Here is a 24,145-nt window from a genome sequence, read left to right on the forward strand (position 1 = left end):
AGCTTGCTTTGGGGCTCCTGAAAACCGAAGCTGACCCCGCATGATCCATGCTCGCGGCGTGGCTGAATTTTTCCAGTCCTGTTAACCGCCGGGGGGAATATTCCGCGGCCGAGATAGGAGGGAGTTCTTGCCGTGACGGCACGTGCCGATGTGCCATTAGCAGGTTTCGCATTTGTTTCATGTGGGCAAAGGGGACTGCAGTTCTTCTATATTAGGGCAAAAGGCACCGGATAGAAAACCCCATTTCCAGCAAACTTCTGCAGAAGCAACAAGATAAAAAGTAAAAAAATATTCTCAAAATGGCAAAAAAAAAAGAGAGAAAAGAAAACAATAAAGCCAGCAGAATGAAGCAAAAATAGGCCAGTTAACATTGAGCCCATTTAGTCTTCGCCACAGCATTTTTTCGGCCCAACCAACATCTGTATCCAGGCCGTGTACCCAGAAAAATACAAAATATACATTGTGATTGCAGTGTGCTGCTGCTTCAGCACTTGAATCTATCTATTTATTCTATTAATACTATAAAGATCCAAAGAAATTATAATTAATATGTACCTAAGAGAAGCATCTTGTACCTCTCATACTGGTCCCACCTTGCAGCTGCGGGACTGGTCCGATCGGCAGCAGACCGATGAAAACCGCAACATAAATGGTTCCGCCGGAATCAAAAACTTTTTGACACTCGCCCTTGTGATTAGAACAACTAGCCGCTAAATTTGAGTGAGCAAATGTTTATTTAGAACCTCACTTCTAAATTTTACTCTCTTGAATATGAGCCTCCACTCCAGCAGGCTGAGTACTCCAGCAGACTGAGTAAGAGTATCTCCAGCAGTTTGGCAAATCGAGTTGCCATCTTTGATTTTTGGCAAAACGTTAAAAATACTCCTTCAACAATTTGGCAAAAGACTTGGCAATTTTTGGCAACTTGGAAAAAATCAGCCTCCAGCGCGTAAATATACGCGCGCGGCGCGCGATTGAAATCGTGGTTTCTAGTCAGGTGGGAGGGTGAAAAAAAAATAACAGAAAAGAGTTTCTGATTTAAGTTTTCAAGAAGTGGAAGGGCATAAATATAATTTTATTTCTCTCTTATGGTAGTTAGATCTAGATTTGGCAAGTGAATTATGTCAAATTGTTGGAGATAAACTCTTTTTTTACTTGATATATTTTTTTAGAAATTGACAAAATACAAAATATGACAAGTAAAATATGACAAACTCTTAGGCTTTATTTTTCAAACTGACATCTGGCCTCCTCTCACACTCGTCCATTCCCTACCCCACGCCGCCGGCGCCCGCCACCCCACCGCTGCTCTCTGCTCTCTGCTCCTCCGAATTCGATGGATGCGGAGCTGCGGCACCCGGTGGCGGCCCACGAGGCGGCGCTGAGGACCGTGCAGAAGCCGCCCGCCAAACCCTGGCGCGGGGGAGCCGCAGCTTCGACCCCGCCCCCGCCGCCCAAGATGTACCGCGTCGAGCCTCGGGAGTTCCGGGATCTTGTGCAGAGGCTCACCGGCACGCCGCCCGCGGCCACAGGCAGGGGCGGCGTGGCACGGCCGCAGCATCATCAGCTGGCGGGGCGGTGCAGCCGGTGGCCGTTCGCGCTTCATGGGACCACCACCAGCAGCAGCAGCTGTACGGCTCGCCGTGGTTCTCGTTCTCGCTGGCCGGGGTGAACGGCGCCAACGCCGGCGGACTTAGTCGTCGTGAGGCACGCATCAAGGGAAGAGAAGGGACGACGGGATGCAGCAAATCAAAGTTTTTTTTCTTGGCTATTATTACAGGACAGCGTAGTTTGTTTCTGAAACAAGGAAGGGAGGAGGAGGCGGCGGGACGGAGCGCAGGCGCCGGCGGCGGGATTGGGAAAGGCGCTGCACTAGAACGCAGGGAAGAAGAAAAAAAATATGGGATGCACAGTTTCGCAGCTCAAATAGAGAGCCATCAAATTGGGGGTGGAAGGAGAAATTTGGAAAACCTACCAAAATAGCAATTCATTTGCTCACTAGAGATCAAATTTTTATACCTACTGAGCAAATGTGAAGATAGAAGTCTATTTAGTCATCTTGCTGGAGTTGCTCTTGCCCCGCGCGTGTACCCACCAGGGTTAACCATTTCGTTTTCCGGTCAAATCCCGGTGTTTAGCGGAAACGGAATTCCGTTCCGAAATTTCGGTAAATTTCGGCGAATTTCGTTGAATTTCGGTCGAAATTTGTTGAATTTTGAATTTGAAAACGAAATATACCGAAAAATACCGAAATTTCGGATCCCGGTAACTAGCGGAAACGAAAAATTTTCCGAAATTTCGCCGAAATTGTTAACCCTGGTACCCACCCGACCTCCGCACCGTCCCCGGCGTGGCGGCGTGATTGATCAATCATCAATCACTCAAAATTGGAATCAAGCAGCTGACACATTCCATTTGATCCCTCCCCTAGTCCTCTTCCTAGCAGTCCCTCCCAACAGATCAGGCGATGCATGGAGGCGGTGGCACCGTGGCAAAATCCGCAGAGGAGATCCACCCCCCGGAGGCCGGCCCCGACTCGGCGGAGGCGGCGATATCCATAATAATCCATGACGGTGGCAGGCGCAATGGCCCGCGGCCGTTCTGGCGTCGAGACAGTTTCCGCCCCCGCCCCACTGGGGGTGTGTTTAGTTCTCACAAAATTTCCAAATTTTCCAAACTTTCCATCACATCCCCTATCACATCGAAACATTAAATATAACAAATAACCTATGCATGGAGTACTAAATGTAGTTAAATAAAAAAACTAATTGCATAGTTTTGATGTACGTTGTGAGACGAATCTTTTGAGTCTAGTTAGGTCATAGTAGGACAATATTTACCACAAACAAACGAAACGTACTACAGGACGCTACAGTCTTTTTTCTGACACTACAGTGTTTTTTCGGTGGAACTAAACACAGCCTGGGAACCGCGCTGGGCGCCGTGGCTGTCCTGTTCGGGGTTGACAGCGACGTGGGGTGGGGCGCCGCGCCTGCCCCGGCCGTGCACACGCTCGACCTCAATGGCCCCGAATCCTAGCGCCGGCCGTGCACACGCTCGACCTCAATGGCCCCGAATCCTAGCGCTAGAAGAGAATGTTTCCCGCATGAAGGATCGAATGAAGTTTATTTGCAAAAAAATTTAAGGATAGGTGTAACTTTTCGCGACGAATCTAATGACGGTAATTAATCGATGATTTGCTACAGTGATGGTACAGTAACCATCATCTAATCGCGCGGTCAAAAGTCTCATTAGATTCTTCAGGATCACTAGCGCGGGGGTTCTGGAGTTGGTTCTGTAAACTGACTTTGTTTAATACCTTAATAAACAGTCAAAATGTCACTATTCACTAGCGCGCTATAAAACCAAACGGGGCCAATGTGGGCGCGCACCGATGGTGTCTCCAGCGCTTGGAGGAGCGGCGTAGGAATTGGGGATCAAATCAACCACGGGAGTACGTGGCACGGGGAAGGGAGGCCTTCCTCTCCCGGGTCCGCGCACTCGCTGCTGTGCTCCGTACTGGCATGGGCGTCTCCTGTGGCGAAGTCGCCTTTGTCCTCGATGGCGTGGTGGCGGAGTCAGTTCTAGAATCATGCAGGGTCGCGCTTCGGCAATCAGATTCCCGGGTTATAGGTCTCGGAAAAGAAAGGAGCCGAGGGGCGCCGCCGCCGCCGCCACCGTTTGCGGCCCCCGTTCCCTCGCCTCCGGCCTCGCTGCCGGTGGTGACGATGAGCGGGGGTCCGTCTTTTCAACAGATCGTCTGTCTTCGTAGGGTCTTAGTCGAGTCCACCTAGATCTTGTCGGAGGAGTGTGGCTCCTTTGCGGTTTGATTTTCCTGGCGACAGCGGCGATGCAGAAGCGACGGCGGCGCAGCGGAATAATTTCTCCCAGTCTCTTCCGTTCTCCAATGGCGATCTACTCCGACGTCAACGGAGAGGCTGGGGAGACTTGTCCAGGAGTCGAGGGCCGGCGCATCGTCGTCTTCTTCAGGTGATGATGTTGTTGACCCTGTTAATCTCGAGAAAGATGATCTTTAGTGAAAATCTGAGCTTTGCTCGGGTTGACGGCGGTGGAATCGAAGGATGCATCGTGGGCACGGGAGTTGGCCGATACGCCTGGGAGGCAGTGTACTCGGCTGATTCGCCTAGAAGTAAGCCCTCCTCTGCGGCCTCCACCTTGTGGAGATTGGCTCTGGTGCCCAACGACGATTGGGAAGCGGCTTCGGCGGCGGTGACGAACGGATCTCTGAAGGCTTCGAGGAAGATGAACAGGAGTTTTGGACTTCTTTGTAATTTTTCTTTTCTTTAGGGGTCCTGTTTGTTAAAGGGCCGGTATAATGCGCTAAGATCAATACATTTTCCTTCTCAAAAAAAAAGATTCCTGTTCCAGAACGAACTAGGTATATAGCCCGCGCATTTGCACGGCTAGTATTAAAAATTCAAAATTTTGTATGTGGTTGTATTATTACTTAAAGATTATACTATTTTTTACCATACATTATCCTATTCATTATCGTAAATTATGTCTTATTGTTGGTTAAAATAATTCAAATATAATCTACCTATAATAACAATTTGATTTGTTGAGCTTTAATTTAATAATATTATGCATATAATTATTCTTATTTTTATTTTATTTTGATTGATTGTTGTTAACTTTAGTTTGTATTAATAGTATATGTTTGTAACTGATATATAGCTAAATGGTAATTTATATTTAATTTCTTATAATGGCATTGGTTGGTGATTTTTAATTAGGAATTGAAGCGTCCCCTCATAAGAGAAGACTTAAATGTGATACAAAGCACCAGTCCCAGGAAGCTGATGCCACATTTATTACATCAGATGGTTCACAACCGTACAAACCTTGGAGGACACTCGATACAGATGATGATAATTATTAACCAAGCTACAACATAACACCAGACCGCAAACCACATAGGGTCTACTACGGGCTCAGAGTACTGCGACAGCAGAGGCATCTCAACGGGGCCGGTTCCACAGGCAAGGTTGGGTGTAGAACGATAACCCTACTCGGCGTCGTCTGGAACGAAGTCCGGGTCTTCTTCTGTAAAAAGTGAGAATGGGGTGAGTACGAACGTACTCAGCAAGTCCAACCACACCCACGGAGGGGTTAAATCAGAATGATATGCATAGGTAAATCAAGGATAAGGTTACGGTTTAATTTGCAGAAAAACAATATTTTAAGCAGGGGTTGATTTTAAAGAAAGACCCTTTTAGAAATCAGTTTTTGTAGCAACACGGAGTTCACGTCCTAAAACTGCTACCGGACTCCCCGTCCGTCGTAGCACACGGCACAACTGCCGGACACAATTCCAAAACAACTCACACCAGCCCATCCCAAGAAACACTAGTTGTGAGACCACACCGTAACTCTCCCAATACCGTGGGCACGGACTATTCGAATAGATTCTTGACTCTGCAGAGGTGTGCAACTTTACCCACAAGTAGGATGCCACAACTCGAACACCGTCGTGTCGGTGTAGATCCCAACATAGCCGTTACCCACCATAGCTAAGCCTGACTAACCATCACGGGATGCACCAAGGGGTCATCGACCATTCACACAGGTATAACCGGGCATAAGTCACTCTGGGCTTATCCCTTTTCCTTAGTCACCCGTTGCTCTCAGCCCTCCTGATGGCTGTCACACCAACTAGTGGGATTTATGCTACGCCGTTGCCCATTCAACGGTCGAGTGGTTTGCACGAGAGTGGAGTTAGGTGAGACGTAACACCAACTCGGTCCTTAGACATGACAAGATGGATATCTCCCTTCCTTGCCCTGCCACGCAGGCATAAGCACACCAATCGGCAATTCCCACAGAAATGTCGTCCATCCCGTCTGTACTCATCTTTCGAAAATCCACATTTTAACCCGCCCCACACACACATTTTCTTTATAAATCAAATAGTATTATGAGTAAAGTCCTAAGCATTCTAATATCGATTAACGTCCAAGCGAAATCAGACATTAATCTAGGTAGTCAAGGAATGGTCATCACAAATCAAGGGGTGGCTATCCAACCGTGTTTTCATGCAAGTAAAATCATATGCAATTTTATAAAACAGGCCATTGGGTTGTATTTATAAAAACTAGGACAGAAACATGTATCAAAGGATGGGATTGAACTTGCCGTCTTCAAAGCTTTCGGGGAAGTCCTGTCCTTCGAGCTCGGGGTCGCGGAACTGATCCTCGCTCTCCTGCTCACAGTACTGCTCGTTGACGGGCTCTCCTTCGTTCACTCCGTGGTCTACGACGCAAACAAACACGCACACAATCAAGACACATGAATAAAAGTTTTATCGTTGAGCTCGGAATGGAAACACATAAAATATAGAGGTAGACGCAATAATTTTGAGTGGTTTCTGAGTGACATGGTCAAGGCTGAGTTAAGTTAGGTAGGGTAAAGTTTTGGTTTAATCCAGGGTCGTCTGGTACATGAAATGATAGGTTTTATAAAGATTCGTGGGTTAGTTAAGGGCCAGGGGCCTGGTTGTAAAAAAAAATCTTGAGTAGGTAGGGGTCTGTTTGTGACTTTTGGAAGCTTTTGGGTTATTCTGGAGAGGTCAGGGGTATATTTGAGATTAGGTTTATATTGGAATAGGGTTTATTTGCAAATATACTAAAGGTGGGGGTATTTCTGCAAAAAGGCAAAAATGACGGAAGGTTTCTTTAAGAAATAAAGGAAAGGGGGAGGGGTTTTTGGCAAAATCGCCATCCCCTTCCTCCCTCCCACGCTGGGAAACAGGGGAGGCGCCTGGGGTCGCCGGCGGCGGCCAATCCGGCCGTCCAGGGCCAGGGCGGCGGCCGGGAGTGAGGGGAAAAGAGGCTAGGGGCACGTGGGGTTCGATGCCCTGCTCACCTCAGGCTGGGGCGGCGCTCAGAGGCGGGGCGACGGGAGCGGGCGGCGGCGGCTCTGGTGGCTCGTGGCGGCGGCGCTAGCGCTAGGGAGGAGCGGCTGGAGGCGGCGGAGGTGGTTGCGAGGATGGCCGGGGGCTCGGGGTCTCTTTTATAGCGGCGCTAAGGCGGTGGCGCGGTGGAGGTGGGTGGCCGGCTCGGCGGGGCTTGCGGGCGGCCATTAATGGCGTCCCGGCTGCTAGCTGGCGTCACGGAGCGGGGCACGGGCGGCGAGGGCGGCCACTGGTGACGGGACGCGAGCGGCAGCGGCGAGCACAGGGCGGCGCAGCGACGGGCGGCGCGCGGCGCGCACGTGGGCAGGGCAGGGTGTGCGCGCGTGCGCGCGGCGGGGCAGGGGCCAGCGGCATGCGCGGGGTCGGACCGGGAACAGGGCAGGCGGGGCCGGCGGCCGGCGAGCGGCGCGCGCACGCGTGTGTGCGTGCGCCGAGGCGGCGAACGGCTCAGCGGCCAAAGTGCTGGTGCGGCCGGCGGCATCGGGGGCACGCGGCGGCGCCTGGGCAGTGGATCGGCCGCCTTGGACCGGCGTGCGCGGGCGCACGCGTGCGCGCTGCGGAGCCGTGGTCCGGGGGTGCGGTTCGGGCGCGGTGAGGCCGTGGCGGCGCGCTGGGTTCGGCTCGCGCGGGTGCGTGAGCCATGGGGAGGGGAGGGAGGAGGGGCGCGCACCGGGAGCCGGGGCGAGGCGCGTCCGCGACGTTCGGTGGCAGGCCGAGCTGGCCAAAGGCGCCGGGGAAGGAAAGGAGGAAGTGAGGGAGGAAGGGAGGAAAAGAAAGAAAAAGGAAAAAGGGGTGAAGGGAAAAAGGAAAAGAAAATAGGAAAAAGAATTAAAGAAAAAGGAAATGGGGAAAAGGGAGGGAGAGAAAGGAAAAAAAAAGAGGGGGATGGGCGGTGCGCGCCAGCGGCGACCGCGGCCGCGGGAGGTGGGGCACGCGGTCGGAGGGGAGAGAGGAAAAAGGAGGGGGCGGGATTCGCGGCGTCCGGTCGCGACACATCGCGTCGGATAGAAAAAAAATGGATGGGACGCGAATTGAAACCGGGTGTCGGGTTGTTCAGGAGAATTTCTGGGACTTGGGTTCAGGGTTTAAGGGAAGTCGAGCTCAACGAAAAACAACTTAGCGCATGATTTGTTTAGTGAAATTTCAGGATGTTACAAACCTACCCCACTTAAAAGGAATCTCGTCCTCGAGATTCAGCTGGTTCCTAAACAGGTGGGGAAATTCCTTCTTCAGAGCGTCTTCGCGTTCCCAGGTAGCTTCTTCCACTCCATGTCTGCTCCACTGAACTCTGCAAATCCGTACTTCGGAGTTTCTGGTTCTCCTAGTGACGGTGTCTAGAATCTTGACCGGAACTTCCTGATATCGTAAGTCTGGCTGTAGATCTATCGCTTCTACTGGCACATGTTCTGCCTCGGGTACCCTCAAACATCTTCTTAGCTGCGAGACGTGGAACACTGGATGTATATCTGACATTTCTTCTGGCAGTTCCAAACGGTATGCTACTGCTCCAACTTTCTTCAGAACTCGGTATGGTCCAATGTACCGAGGGGCTAATTTTCCTTGTACCTGAAATCTTCGAGTTCCTCGAATGGGTGACACCTTGAGATACACAAAATCCCCTGGACTGAAACTTATTTCCCGCCTTTTCTTGTCAGCGTAACTCTTCTGTCGGGACTGGGCTGCTTTCAGCTTTTCTCTAATCTCGGCCACCCTTTCTTCTGCTTCCTTTATGAGGGCGGGCCCGACTAGAGCACGTTCTCCAACTTCTGACCACATCAGAGGGGTTCTGCATTTCCTTCCGTAAAGAGCCTCGAACGGCGACATGCCCAGGCTTGCTTGATACCCGTTGTTGTATGAGAACTCGGCATAGGGTAAACTCTGTTCCCAATCTTTACCGTAGGTGAAAACACATGCTCTCAACATATCTTCCATAATCTGATTCACCCTTTCTGTCTGACCATCTGTCTGCGGGTGATAAGCGGAACTAAAGTCTAGCTTGGTGCCCATAGCTTTATGCAAGCTTTTCCAAAATCTAGAGGTGAACTGGGTCCCTCTATCTGAGACGATTCGACTGGGCACACCATGCAACTTTACTATATTTTCCACATAGAGCTTGGCTAGCTTCTCTCCGCCGTAGTTGGTCCGTACGGGTATGAAGTGAGCCGCTTTAGTGAGTCGGTCCACTATTACCCATATGGAATCATGTCCTTTCTGGGTTCTAGGCAGCCCTACCACAAAATCCATTCCTACTTCATCCCATTTCTAAACTGGAATGGGTAGGGGTTGCAATAATCCTGCCGGCTTCTGGTGTTCAGCTTTAATTCTCTGGCAAGTATCGCAATGGGCGACAAATCGTGCAATATCTGCCTTCATCCCATTCCACCAATATTTCTGCCTTAAGTCCATGTACATTTTGGTGGATCCTGGGTGAATTGAGTAGGCTGAGTTGTGGGCTTCATCCATGATTATCTGCCTGAAATCTCCTTTCTGGGGCACACAAATTCTATCTTTATACCACAACGTTCCCTGATTATCCACTCTAAAGTCTGGTGCCTTATTTTCTCCGGTCTGTCTCCGGATTTCCATCAGTCCCTTGTCCGATCTCTGGGCTTTCCTGATTCTTTCTTCTAGAATGGATTGAATGTTCAGCACTTGGCTGGAGCCTCGAGGGACAATGTGCACATTCAATCGTGCCATTTCCTCTTGTAAATGGTCGTTCTTGGGCCCGTAGGATTTCCGACTTAGGGCATCGGCTACTACATTTGCTTTACCAGGGTGATAGTGAATTTCCAAATTATAGTCTTTGACCAATTCCAGCCATCTTCTTTGTCTCAAGTTCAAGTCTGGCTGGGTGAAGATATACTTCAGACTTTTATGGTCGGTAAAGATTTCGCACTTATTTCCAATTAAATAACGCCTCCAAATCTTAAGTGCGTGCACTACGGCTGCAAGCTCCAAATCATGGGTCGGGTAGTTTTGCTCATGGGTCCTGAGCTGACGGGAAGCGTATGCAACGACTTTCCCATCTTGCATCAGCACACAACCCAATCCTTGTCGGGACGCATCACAATAGATGACAAAATCCCGATGAATATCCGGCAGGGTTAGCACTGGGGCTGTCGTCAATCTTTGCTTCAACTCCTGGAAGCTTCTTTCACACGACTCCGTCCAGGTGAACTTTTTCTCTTTCTTGAGCAGCTCTGTCATGGGCCGGGCTATCTTAGAAAATCCCTCTATAAATCTTCGATAATACCCCGCTAATCCGAGAAAACTTCTGATCTCACCAACATTGGTTGGTTGCTGCCAGTTGGATACTGCTTCGACCTTCTCGGGGTCCACTGCTACTCCTTCCGCGGTCAGAATGTGACCAAGGAAAGCTACTTTCTCCAGCCAGAACTCACACTTGCTGAATTTGGCATATAGCCTATGCATTCTTAGCTTTTCCAAAACTACCCTCAGGTGCTGCTCGTGCTCCTGAATACTCTTTGAGTAAATAAGTATGTCGTCAATGAAGACTACGACAAACTTATCTAGCTCGTCCATAAACACCTTGTTCATGAGGTTCATGAAATAGGCAGGTGCATTTGTCAGTCCAAAAGACATTACCGTAAACTCAAACTGTCCATACCGGGTGACAAAAGCTGTTTTCGGGATGTCGCTCTCCCTGATCTTGAGCTGAAAATAGCCAGACCTCAGGTCAATCTTGGAGAAGTACCTGGCTCCTTTTAACTGGTCAAAAAGGTCATCGATTCTGGGTAGGGGATACTTATTTTTGATAGTGACTTCGTTTAGTGCCCGGTAGTCTACACATAACCTCATACTTCCGTCCTTCTTTTTGACAAATAGAACTGGGGCTCCCCAAGGCGACGAACTTGGCCTGATGAAGCCAATCCGTTGCAACTCCTCTAGTTGTTTCTTTAACTCTGCCAACTCAGAGGCTGCCATCCTATAGGGTCTTTTGGCTATGGGGGCGGTTCCAGGAACAAGATCAATGACAAATTCTATGTCCCTATCTGGTGGCATACCGGGAAGTTCTTCGGGAAAGACATCGGGGTACTCATTCACTACTGGGACTTCTTCCAAGGACTTGGCTTCCATGCTAAACACCATCGGGTTTGCTCCACTTTCCCGGGTATGACAGGTCACTCGGACTCCCTCTAGGTTTGTTAGATGTACTACCTTGTCCGTACAACCTATGAGGCCATTATGTTTGCTTAGCCAGTCCATTCCGAGGATCACATCTATCCCTTCTGACTTAAGCACTACTAGGTCTGCTAAAAACTCTACCCCACTTAAATTGATCCTTACCCGTAGACAACCCAGTCGACACCTGATGTCTCCTTCGGGCGTCCGGGTTAATAGGGGTGTTTTTAGTAGTACCGTAGGTATTTTATGTTTCTCCACAAAGCTCGAGGATATAAATGAGTGTGATGCTCCAGAATCGAACAGTACTGTTGCAAGAGTTGAGCTGACAAGGTACTCACCGAGTACTACGCCCTGAGCTCCTTGAGCTTCCTGCGCGTCGATGTGGTTGACGCGAGCCCGTCCGAAAGACTGCTGGGATTGCCTTTGCTGATTGTTGTTGTTGTTGGTGTTGCCACGGAGGGGCACTCGGTTGGCACCGGTCAGCACTGGCTTGGGTCCGTTCACTGTGTTGGAGAAAGCTGAAGTGGCTGGCTTGTTCTTGGCATAAGGGCAGTCGGCGATGAAATGCCCTGTCTCTCGGCAGTTGAAACAGGCCCTGACATTGCTGTTGTTGTTGGTGACTTGGCTCGCATTACTCTGTGGGGCCCTCATGGTGTTCTGGCTTCTGAGCTGTGTGTTAGGGGCCCGTGGTCCTGTCGCTTGGGACTGGGTTCTGTACTGCATTGGGGCTTGGGTCCTTGGTGCATTGTAGCTGAAACTTCTGGCCTTCTGGGAACGATCCTGCTGGCGGGCCTTACTCTCCAGGAACTTGCGCTTGTTATCCTTCCTTTCATCACTCTTGGCCTTCTCAGTGAGGATTGCCTTGTTCATCAAGGTGTTGAAGTCAGGATAGATCTGAGGGGTGAGCAGGGTCCTGAGTTCTGGATTTAGTCCCTTCTTGAACATATCCTGCTTCTTCTCGTCGTCGTTCACCTCTTCTGGTGCATAGCGAGCCAATTCCATAAACTGGTGTGTATACTCCTCTACCGTCATATTCCCCTGCTGAAGTGCGCGGAATTCGTCTGCCTTGCGCTTCATGGTAGCTGAGGGGATGTGATAGCGGCAGAACTCTCTCACGAATTCATTCCAGGTGATGGTGGAGGCATCTCTGGCAGCAGCGCAGTAATTTTCCCACCAGGCTAAGGCAGTCCCGGTGAGTTGATGTGCTGCCAGAAGGACTTTATCCCGATCTTGGCACCCAAACGGCTCGAGCTTCCTCTGGATCACGCGGAGCCAGTCATCTGCGTCCAAGGGGTTGCTGGATCCGGCAAAAGTGGGTGGCTTGGCCCTCAGAAAAGCTGTTAGCTTGTCGTTGAAGGTCTGCTCTCGTGGCTGCCTGTTCATTAGAGCATTGGCCAGTGTCTCCAGTATGAGAGTCTGGTTATGGATCACTTGTGCCAGGTCCATGAAGGGTGGTGGTGGTGGCAGCTGTGCATCCTGATTTTGTCCTCTGCCCTGACTTACTTCTTGTTCTTCCTGGGGATGGTTTTGCCCATTAAGGCGTACTCCTGCATCAGCGGCTGCAGGGTCCCTGACACGGGAGGCCCTCGTGACGCTTCGGGAAACCATCTGCAGATTTGGTAGGGTTTTTGTGAGATTGGGATTAGGTGATGTTTAAGTTATTTAATTCGTATTTTTGAAAAAGGCAGAATTAACCTTCTGCCGAAAGGCACACACACAACAAGCACACAACAAGCAACTTTCAATAAAGCGAGGCAGGGTACAACACGGGGACACGACTAGAACGCGTACTACACGTCCGGGTACAGGTTCAAACTAAGGGTACAACTTAAACCGAAAGGGCTAGAAGGGTACAACAACAAGGTAGGGTTGGACACTCTACTCGCGGGGCGAGTCTTCTTCTGGGGTGGTACGTGCTTCCGGGGAAACAAACGGCTCGCCGTCCTCCGGGTTTCTGTTCTCTTGGGGCTGAGCAGCAACTTCTCTTTCTCTGACAGCCGTAGGCCCTTCGGGGTTCTCGGGTGGGGCTCGAGGGCTTCCGAAGAGCGTTCCCCATCCTATGACGGGTGTCCCAAGTAGAACATGGTCTTCTCCGATGGCCGGAACTGGGGTCCCACTTCTGGTCCATTCCTGCATGCGCCGGTCTCGGGCTTGTCTGAGGCTCTCTTGTGCAACCGCTTCACTGCTGATCGCGGCTGCGGCTCTTGCCTCGGCTTGGGCTGCTCGGACTTGTTGGAGCCTCATCGCGAGTTCAGCTTGCTCAGCGCGATGGGTCTGCTCCCTCAGCAGGTGGGCTTGTTCATCGAAGAGCTGATCCAAAGCGGCTAGGTAGTTAGCCACTTGGTATAGAGGGTCCTCTTCATGGCGGCGTCGTTCCAGACTCCTCATGCGAGCTTCCCAAACAGGGGTTCTGATGGCCGGTGGGAAGAACCTCATTGGTGTGGGTGCTAGGTGTTCTTCGAAAATCCGGCACAGGTAGCGGAGTGTCTTTCTGATGGCCAAGGGATAGGTGTCTTGGTGCCTAAACCCTGTAGCGGTCACTCGCCAGGACTGGATGTTGGGGTAGCGATCACTTCTGGCGATGACTAGGATCACCCTGCAGCGGAGAGTGCCATGGTGTTCGTACTCTCTGCTGTAGTACCTTGGGCGTTCCGTGACGCCAAGGCTCTCCAGGGCGTTGATCAACAGGCTGGGGAAGCCAGGTGCAGCTTGGCAGTCGCCCTGGGTCCAACCTTCCTCAGCCATCTGAAAACAAAGATATGGTGAAAAACTTGTACAAATATTTGCGGTACACAAAGGGGTAGATGGTTTTTATTTATGGCATCATGATGGGGTACAACTTCATGGGTACATGATTAATAGAGCAAAGGTTCTAGCTTAGAGACTACTCCTATCATGGGGATTCTTCCTCACTTCTAAAGGAGCGCTTCTTCAGTGGAAGGTACTGATCCATCACATCATCCTCGGCCTGAGTTCCTTTATCCTAGTGGGTTTCTTCGGGTTCTTCTTCTTCAGTCTGAGTGCCAACGTCCCAATGGGTTTCCATGGGTTCTTCCTCTTCTTCGTCTTCCTCTATCCATCCACCTATTCCCCAGCGAGCCTCGTACCTCCGCATCTGAGCTTGGAGAGCGGCTAGCGAGTTCTCGGCACGTGCGGCCCTTGTCCGCTGCTCTTCCAGTTCTGCCTCTTTTTCATCCATTTGGACTTGGAGCGCGGCCAGGGAATACTCGGCGTGGAAAGTCCTCGACCGTTGTTCCTCCATCTCCTGGGTTGCTTTTTCTGCTCTGTGGACCTGCTGTTTCAGTTGTGCTGCTTGCTCGCGATAGAGCTCATCCAGGCCGGTGAGATAGATGGATAGGTGAGAGGCCGTGTCTTCTAGGTCTTCTTCTTCTCTTCCAAGTCCTCTCATCCTAGCAATCCATGTGCGTCCTCTTCCTTGGAGGACACTCGATACAGATGATGATAATTATTAACCAAGCTACAACATAACACCAGACCGCAAACCACATAGGGTCTACTACGGGCTCAGAGTACTGCGACAGCAGAGGCATCTCAACGGGGCCGGTTCCACAGGCAAGGTTGGGTGTAGAACGATAACCCTACTCGGCGTCGTCTGGAACGAAGTCCGAGTCTTCTTCTGTAAAAAGTGAGAATGGGGTGAGTACGAACGTACTCAGCAAGTCCAACCACACCCACGGAGGGGTTAAATCAGAATGATATGCATAGGTAAATCAAGGATAAGGTTACGGTTTAATTTGCAGAAAAACAATATTTTAAGCAGGGGTTGATTTTAAAGAAAGACCCTTTTAGAAATCAGTTTTTGTAGCAACACGGAGTTCACGTCCTAAAACTGCTACCGGACTCCCCGTCCGTCGTAGCACACGGCACAACTGCCGGACACAATTCCAAAACAACTCACACCAGCCCATCCCAAGAAACACTAGTTGTGAGACCACACCGTAACTCTCCCAATACCGTGGGCACGGACTATTCGAATAGATTCTTGACTCTGCAGAGGTGTGCAACTTTACCCACAAGTAGGATGCCACAACTCGAACACCGTCGTGTCGGTGTAGATCCCAACATAGCCGTTACCCACCATAGCTAAGCCTGACTAACCATCACGGGATGCACCAAGGGGTCATCGACCATTCACACAGGTATAACCGGGCATAAGTCACTCTGGGCTTATCCCTTTTCCTTAGTCACCCGTTGCTCTCAGCCCTCCTGATGGCTGTCACACCAACTAGTGGGATTTATGCTACGCCGTTGCCCATTCAACGGTCGAGTGGTTTGCACGAGAGTGGAGTTAGGTGAGACGTAACACCAACTCGGTCCTTAGACATGACAAGATGGATATCTCCCTTCCTTGCCCTGCCACGCAGGCATAAGCACACCAATCGGCAATTCCCACAGAAATGCCGTCCATCCCGTCTGTACTCATCTTTCGAAAATCCACATTTTAACCCGCCCCACACACACATTTTCTTTATAAATCAAATAGTATTATGAGTAAAGTCCTAAGCATTCTAATATCGATTAACGTCCAAGCGAAATCAGACATTAATCTAGGTAGTCAAGGAATGGTCATCACAAATCAAGGGGTGGCTATCCAACCGTGTTTTCATGCAAGTAAAATCATATGCAATTTTATAAAACAGGCCATTGGGTTGTATTTATAAAAACTAGGACAGAAACATGTATCAAAGGATGGGATTGAACTTGCCGTCTTCAAAGCTTTCGGGGAAGTCCTGTCCTTCGGGCTCGGGGTCGCGGAACTGATCCTCGCTCTCCTGCTCACAGTACTGCTCGTTGACGGGCTCTCCTTCGTTCACTCCGTGGTCTACGACGCAAACAAACACGCACACAATCAAGACACATGAATAAAAGTTTTATCGTTGAGCTCGGAATGGAAACACATAAAATATAGAGGTAGACGCAATAATTTTGAGTGGTTTCTGAGTGACATGGTCAAGGCTGAGTTAAGTTAGGTAAGGTAAAGTTTTGGTTTAATCCGGGGTCGTCTGGTACATGAAATGATAGGTTTTATAAAGATTCGTGGGTTAGTTAAGGGCCAGGGGCCTGGTTGTAAAAAAAATCTTGAGTAGGTAGGGGTCTGTTTGTAACTTTTGGAAGCTTTTGGGTTATTCTGGAGAGGTCAGGGGTATATTTGAGATTAGGTTTATATTGGAATAGGGTTTATTTGCAAATATACTAAAGGTGGGGGTATTTCTGCAAAAAGGCAAAAATGACGGAAGGTTTCTTTAAGAAATAAAGGAAAGGGGGAGGGGTTTTTGGCAAAATCGCCATCCCCTTCCTCCCTCCCACGCTGGGAAACAGGGGAGGCGCCTGGGGTCGCCGGCGGCGGCCAATCCAGCCGTCCAGGGCCAGGGCGGCGGCCGGGAGTGAGGGGAAAAGAGGCTAGGGGCACGTGGGGTTCGATGCCCTGCTCACCTCAGGCTGGGGCGGCGCTCAGAGGCGGGGCGACGGGAGCGGGCGGCGGCGGCTCTGGTGGCTCGTGGCGGCGGCGCTAGCGCTAGGGAGGAGCGGCTGGAGGCGGCGGAGGTGGTTGCGAGGATGGCCGGGGGCTCGGGGTCTCTTTTATAGTGGCGCTAAGGCGGTGGCGCGGTGGAGGTGGGTGGCCGGCTCGGCGGGGCTTGCGGGCGGCCATTAATGGCGTCCCGGCTGCTAGCTGGCGTCGCGGAGCGGGGCACGGGCGGCGAGGGCGGCCACTGGTGACGGGACGCGAGCGGCAGCGGCGAGCACAGTGCGGCGCAGCGACGGGTGGCGCGCGGCACGCACGTGGGCAGGGCAGGGTGTGCGCACGTGCGCGTGGCGGGGCAGGGGCCAGCGGCATGCGCGGGGTCGGACCGGGAACAGGGCAGGCGGGGCCGGCGGCCGGCGAGCGGCGCGCGCACGCGTGTGTGCGTGCGCCGAGGCGGCGAACGGCTCAGCGGCCAAAGTGCTGGTGCGGCCGGCGGCATCGGGGGCACGCGGCGGCGCCTGGGCGGTGGCTCGGCCGCCTTGGACCGGCGTACGCGGGCGCACGCGTGCGCGCTGCGGAGCCGTGGTCCGGGGGTGCGGTTCGGGCGCGGTGAGGCCGCGGCGGCGCGCTGGGTTCGGCTCGCGCGGGTGCGTGAGCCATGGGGAGGGGAGGGAGGAGGGGCGCGCACCGGGAGCCGGGGCGAGGCGCGTCCGCGACGTCCGGTGGCAGGCCGAGCTGGCCAAAGGCGCCGGGGAAGGAAAGGAGGAAGTGAGGGAGGAAGGGAGGAAAAGAAAGAAAAAGGAAAAAGGGGTGAAGGGAAAAAGGAAAAGAAAATAGGAAAAAGAATTAAAGAAAAAGGAAATGGGGAAAAGGGAGGGAGAGAAAGGAAAAAAAAGAGGGGGAGGGGCGGTGCGCGCCAGCGGCGACCGCGGCTGCGGTCGGCCACGCGTGGCGTGCGGCCGCGGGAGGTGGGGCACGCGGTCGGAGGGGAGAGAGGAAAAAGGAGGGGGCGGGATTCGCGGTGTCCGGTCGCGACACATCGCGTCGGATAGAAAAAAAATGGATGGGACGCGAATTGAAACCGGGTGTCGGGTTGTTCAGGAGAATTTCTGGGACTTGGGTTCAGGGTTTAAGGGAAGTGGAGCTCAACGAAAAACAACTTAGCGCATGATTTGTTTAGTGAAATTTCAGGATGTTACAGGAATAGAGGTATTTTAGACTAATTTTTATCATAATAGCAGTGGTGGGTAATTTTTATATGTGGTTGTATTATTACTTAGAGATTATATTATTTTTTACCATACATCATCCTATTTATTATCATAAATTATGTCTTATTATTAGTTAAAGCAATTCAAATATGATCTACCTATAATAACAGTTAGATTTGTTGAGCTTTAATTTAATAATATTATGCATATTATTATTATTATTCTTATTTTCGTTTTATTTTAATTGATTGTTGTTAGCTTTAGTTTTTATTAATAGTATATGTTTGTAACTGATATATAGCTAAATGATATTTTATATTTAATTTTTTATAATAACATTGGTTGGTGATTTTTAATTAGGAACAGGGGTATTTTAGGTTAATTTTTATCATAATGACAGTGGTGGGTAATTTTATTTTTCTATTTTTTTCCGATTAATGTGGGAATTTCTAGGCCTTGAGAGCGAATGTGGAGGCTCCGTTTGTTGGCCAAATAATAAGATAATAGATGGGCCACCGTGATCTCAAGCATGTTGCATAGTAAATTGCTCAGCTTTTATCTAATTTTGGTTCTATGTTATTGAAACGTGTTGAATTGAACCTCTTGCATGCAATGGATCGGTATAGCTGGAAGTACATCCGTTTAATTTGGGAGCTTGCATTTCAGTACAACTGAACGCAGTTGTGCTGAATTGGTGTAGCGCACGTTTTGTTGAATTGAATGTTGTGCCTTCACTAAGGTGATCATGCGAGTACATCAAAATGCTGTGTTGGGGCTGAGGAAGGGATATATGCATGGGTTGCAGCAAATTATGCATTGGGGACACTAGGCGGCGGTGATCCACACGACACCACTGGGATTACTGAGCTTGGTGGGGTTTCTGTTCAGGTTTCCTGTAATGCTTTCATACTAAGGAATCGATCCTCCTACACTGAAATTTGTGGGGTCTTTACTTGATTCCTATTTGTGTGATCAAACAGGTGACTTTTGTTACGGGTGAGCGTCTGCCCGCGGAGTTCTCTCATGTGCTTAAGTTTGGTGATGTCTCATATAATCTGTACAGCAACAGCTTTTTGCAACTTGGTCTGGTGAGTTTTTTTTTTGCATAAATATGGATCTATTCTGTCAATTATCTATTATGAACTTATGATCATTTTCTTAAATTCAATATCGCAAAGTTTCACAGAAGTATAGAGCAACCTGCACCTTACCCACGACACACATTATGCTCTTTTAAGTGCACCTTTTCTATTATTTTGTAAGTTCTGACTTTTTTCTCTAATTCTGTCTGCAAAATGTAGCATAAGAGTCACTCCATGACTTGCTCAGCTCACCTGGACTTAAATCAAGTAAGTCAATTGGTTCAATTTGTATTACTTTCCTGCACAACAATGCTCAATTTTATTGTTTGTCTCTTGTTGGGTTTCATCTATAGTGTACCACAACTTAATTGGGACGATCTTTCAAAAAAAAAAAGTTGGGATAAAAGGCTCTATTGCTGTTGTATTTTTCATCTGTGTCCATAGTCCATGTGCCATGACTTGCCCTACTATACTCGTATATATATTGTCTAAAGGAAATCCAAATATAACTCCAGAATAACTCTTCAGTCATCATGTCTGATTCGATTATCCAGGATAACGCCGAGGGTGTTTACGAGTATGGTGGGATCAGTTAAACAATGAGAGTGGACTCTACTTTATAGAGACAACTGCTTCAACTGTTGATAAAAAGAATCTTGCATTACTCTACTTTAAATAATTGCCTCTCCAAGGATGGTCTCATGAATATAAGCCTTGGTGCACTCTCATTCTCAGTTTGTTTCATGGAATAATAGAAGTGAGTACATGCTGGCTACTCTAAGGCCGATCTGGGGAACCTCTGGAGGCTGGTTGCTTGCCGAGGCTGAGTACGTGCAGCGGGGTGTTTGGCGAAAGCCATTGCCGGCGATCTTGCTGGTGCCGATGGCGGCTGCGTCCTAGGACGTCGTTCCCCGTTGGGGACATCATCTTGAGTTCTATCCCTACTGCACAGGATTCTCTGGGTGAAAACCCTGTCCATGCCTGGACGAGCGACGGCGGCGCCACTGGCATCGTTCCCTCCTTGGAGGCGTCGTCTCTTGAGATCCAACTCGACTTCCGGCGGTGGTTGGGCGGCGGCCAGGGGTTGTCTCATCGTTGCCGGCCTGGCTGCTTGCAGCGTACCACGGCGACTGTCAGTGCGGTGTGATGCTGCGTCGAAAGACGGCGCTTGTAGCACCGGCATCACGAGACGACTAGACTTGCAGCGAACTCTGTTCATCGTCGGAAGACGGCGCAAGCGACTTCCCTAGCTTCCCAACTTCCGTGTTGTTACTTTCAGTGGTTGTGCCATAATTTCACCCTTATGCTGGGGTGTAGTGTTTTTTCTATTCATGGTTATGCCATAAATTGGCCCTCATGCTTGGGCTCGGTGTTGGCTTAGACCTAGTTTAGCTAGGTTGTTGTTGAGGTTTTAGCCCGGTTTTCCTAAATTAACCGGGCAAGGGTTTTGTCTAATTTTCCTTAAAAATGAGGTCTTTGATCTGTGGTTTGCCACACTATTCGAATACAATTCAGGTGGGGATACTCTCCGCCCGGTGACCATTCAAAAATAATAATAGAAGTGACTGAGTGGTCTTTGCAGATGGATGTACATATCATGAATGCCGCCTTGGAGCGGCATTTGTACCAGAGCTGGAAGGGAAATTTTTGGCAACAGAAAATTTTTACCATACTTCAAAGGTGTTATCCTTTGTCTTTGGTTGGACTCTTCTTAAATAGTTATATTTTAAACTTAATGCAGGAAAAAAAAAGCGGGTGCAACATTTCTATCATGATCACGTTCTTTCATTTTCAATATTTAGTCACTGATGGTACACCATTCATTTCTGATATTTGATCGCTTGACATTTCTTTGGTCTGCATTCAAAGTCCTTCCTTTCTGATCTGATGGTGGCTGGGGATAAGTTTTGCTATGGGGATTGGTCAAAGATTAAGAAGTACAATTCTTTCGATGAGGGAGAGTAGCTTCTCTTTTGTTTCTCGTCAGCATATATTATTGCTTTACTACATGATACTCTAAAAATGCCACTGCATTATAAGAGGTGAAGCCACCTTTTCTACAGTTTTATTCTTTGTTTACATGAGTTTACATGAGTTTTCTTTGTTGATATTTACATGAGTTTTGTTTCAGGATTAATGTTGTAAATCAAATCCACGGCGTGCCTGTTGACTGGGCATTAGGTGCTTTCATTGTGCAAACGACATTGAACTGGACAGAGTACTCAGACTCGTCAGTTTCATATCTAAATAGCTATGAATCTTCTGGCTTGGCACCACTTTTCTTGATTACAGCTGTGGTTGTATTTACAGCATTCTCCATCCTGAGGTGGAGATGGCCTCAGCTGAAGACGATCCACAACATGGAGAAAGGTCGGTACGGTACATCATAACCAGGGTCAGCTGATGAGCTTTGCGTGTCGGCGCTGGGGATGGGTGGACTTTCTGCAGCGGAGCACCAGCAACTGTGTATGTAGATTTTCTTAAATTGATTGTTGAACCACTGGCCAACCATGCATCTTCGCACAGCTTTGCAGAATTAACCGGAGTTCAAGCAGCAGCCCTTGTGTATGATAGGACGATCTGGGTTGCGGCAGCATTCTTGCTCGCTCTGTGACGTGTTACCTGAAGTGTTGTTGATTTAATTACAATTTTGTGCATGGGCAATCATGATACATAGAGCCGGCAAAATGGTTTTCTATCTTGTGATGTATTCCTGAGATATCGATGATCAACAGAGGAGCTCTGTTGTGAATGGCTGGGCAGTTGCATCTTCATTTCCTTTCACCAAACAATGCACGTATCCCCACAAATGTTTACTTCCTTATTTTGCTGCATCAGGTTTGTCATAGCATCTGATGCCTACACTCTGCTAAATTGGCATCTGCTCTACTAAGATATTTGCTGTCCACAGGGAATGCATCTTTAGAATTTTTGAAAATACATCCTTGATGCACATACATCTTTAGTAATATTACAAAATTATAAATTACTAGATTTTTTATAGATATAAATACTTATTTAGTTGTGTCGGTGTCCCGACCCGGGGGTCCGGATCCCAACTAGTAAATGTTGCGTGTTTCCTCATCCCAGATGTTGATGCAAGAGGCAACACAGTAACGCACGGGTTTATCCTGGTTCCGGCAGCGGGGCCGTACGTCCAGCAAGAGGGTGTGCGAGGGCACTGTATTATCTTGCACCGGAGGTGCCTGTAGTAGGAGGTACAGGCGAGGTGAGAGAGGGAGGAAAGCTCCCAGGTCTCTGCTAGAGGAGAAGACGATTGAGGCGAATGCCAATATCGGGTGCTCAGTAGTGCTGAGTGTGTGATGATGGTCGCAACGTCGTAGGTAGCGATGATAGCTAACGTTCCGAATGTCCATAACGTCCCCCTTTAAAGAAAGTCCGTCTCCTCCTTTTATAGTCTCAAGGAGGGATGGTGTACATGCGCAGGGGAACGTGGAAGTCGTCGTTTTTTCCCGAATCGCGGGGGTGCAGTGGTCGAATATTATAGGAAGTACACTATGGGGCATGGCGTCGGGCGTGACAGTCGTCCTGGATATCGTCCTTGGTCTTGCGGAGATCGCGCCGGCGTCCTGCCAGCCCCAGCAGGCGGCGTGGTCGTCGCTGTGGGGTGTACAGTTCTCCAGATGTGGCGCGGTGGCGCTCCGTGGGCCCTGCAGGTCAGGGTCTTGCACATATTCGTGCACCAGCAGTAGTAGGGCGCGTGGCGGTCCCGGACCCGCTGGATGGAGTGCTGGCGCGTGCACTAAGGAGGTCCGGGAGTCACACGGAGATCCCGGACCCCTCGAGGGGGGAGGTCCGGGACTCCGGCTGCGAGTGCTGGGTGTCCCTCGTCGGGGGGCACGTGGTGACACCGAACCCCTTCCCGAGCAGGGGGCGGGTCCGGGGCCATACGTGTGGTGAGGTGGAGTCCGGACAGCCGGAGTTGGCAGAATATTAACGGGAGCAGTGCCGAGCATGTCTCGTCCCGCGTCGCAGGTTCCACAGTGCTGCCACAGCATCCGGGATGACGGAGCAGTGACCGGAGTTGGCGGACGGGACTCCGGTCACAGCCACTGTGAGGAATGGCATCCTGACGCCGTCTGTCCTGGGCGCTGTGGAGGAGTAGTTGGAACTTAATGCCTCCTTACGACGGGCGGGTGAGCGGCAGGGCTGTTTGTCCTATATGCCGAGGGGTGGCCTCGAGCGAGGCGGAGATGAGTTGCCTGCTCGAGGGTAGGTTCACTACCCTCGAGCGAGGCGGAGATGTTTTACCCGCTCCAGGGTAGATTCGCTACCCTCGAGCGAGGCGGAGATGCGGGGCGCAGTCGAGGGACCCTCGAGCGAGGCGGAGATCGCCCCGCGGGTTCGAGGGGGGATGTGAATGGGCCGCATGCTGGGCTTCTTTGAGTCCTTTCCTTTCTTCCAGATTGGAAGGAGGCCATGGGCCTTCGTTGGCCCAGTCGCCTAATATGTGTTTGCGTTTTTAGGGTGATCTTAGTACCCCGATTAGGGTGTCCCTAATCGTGGTACCCGACAAGTAGATTTTTGAAAACATGTGCGTGCAAAACAGCTGCATGTTGTGTGTGTTAATTCGTTTTCACACAATTTCTATTCATAACGTGGCTCTTCAAACACGTGCAGAACATTACTATCTTACGCCATCTCCAGTGGCCGAACCATCATCCGAAGTGTCTTCCTTGAAGCGAATCTTCACTGATGCTACAACTTAACCATCCACCGTGATATGAATAAATGTTTATTTTCACCACAATCTTGACCTTATTGCTTATTTTCACCATATATATAATTTCTTTAAAATGCTTCTCGCAACTAAAATTTAGTGCGGCTACTTTTTCGCAACATTGTTCTTCAAATACGTGCGTGTCGCACATGTACCCTACTAGTCCATCTTAAAAAAAATACCAAGGAAATGCACCCGTCGGTCGTTGGATTTGTAAAACAAAAAAGTACCAATGCATCCACAGCTCTGCATATTAAACCAGTATCATTGTTGGAAGAGTAGTAACTGGTGATGGAACCCCATGCAAGTTCATCACCATTAGAAACTTTTATAGTACCATGCATATAGGGAACCAGATTTTTAATCTCGGTGTCAAATACGGGAGACAAAATTCTATAGCACCATGCATATAGGGAACCAGGTTTATATTCTAACTATGTTCGTATCAGCCAGCCAATAGTACTTTTTCTCATAACAAATCGGCATCAGCCACCAGCCAGACAGCAGTATAATTCTCTAATAACAAATCAACATGAGCCTGCCACA

At 49.8% G+C, this 24,145-nt stretch overlaps 1 pseudogene; it reads left to right on the forward strand.

Annotated features, from left to right (window-relative positions):
• The first annotated feature begins 1,336 nt into the window (after window positions 1-1,336).
• On the forward strand, window positions 1,337-21,556 carry LOC120669470 (annotated as a pseudogene).
• The last annotated feature ends 2,589 nt before the right edge of the window (window positions 21,557-24,145 follow it).

Source organism: Panicum virgatum, chromosome 4N (genome assembly GCF_016808335.1).
Source record: "Panicum virgatum strain AP13 chromosome 4N, P.virgatum_v5, whole genome shotgun sequence".
In the NCBI taxonomy this organism is placed as follows: Eukaryota; Viridiplantae; Streptophyta; class Magnoliopsida; order Poales; family Poaceae; genus Panicum; species Panicum virgatum.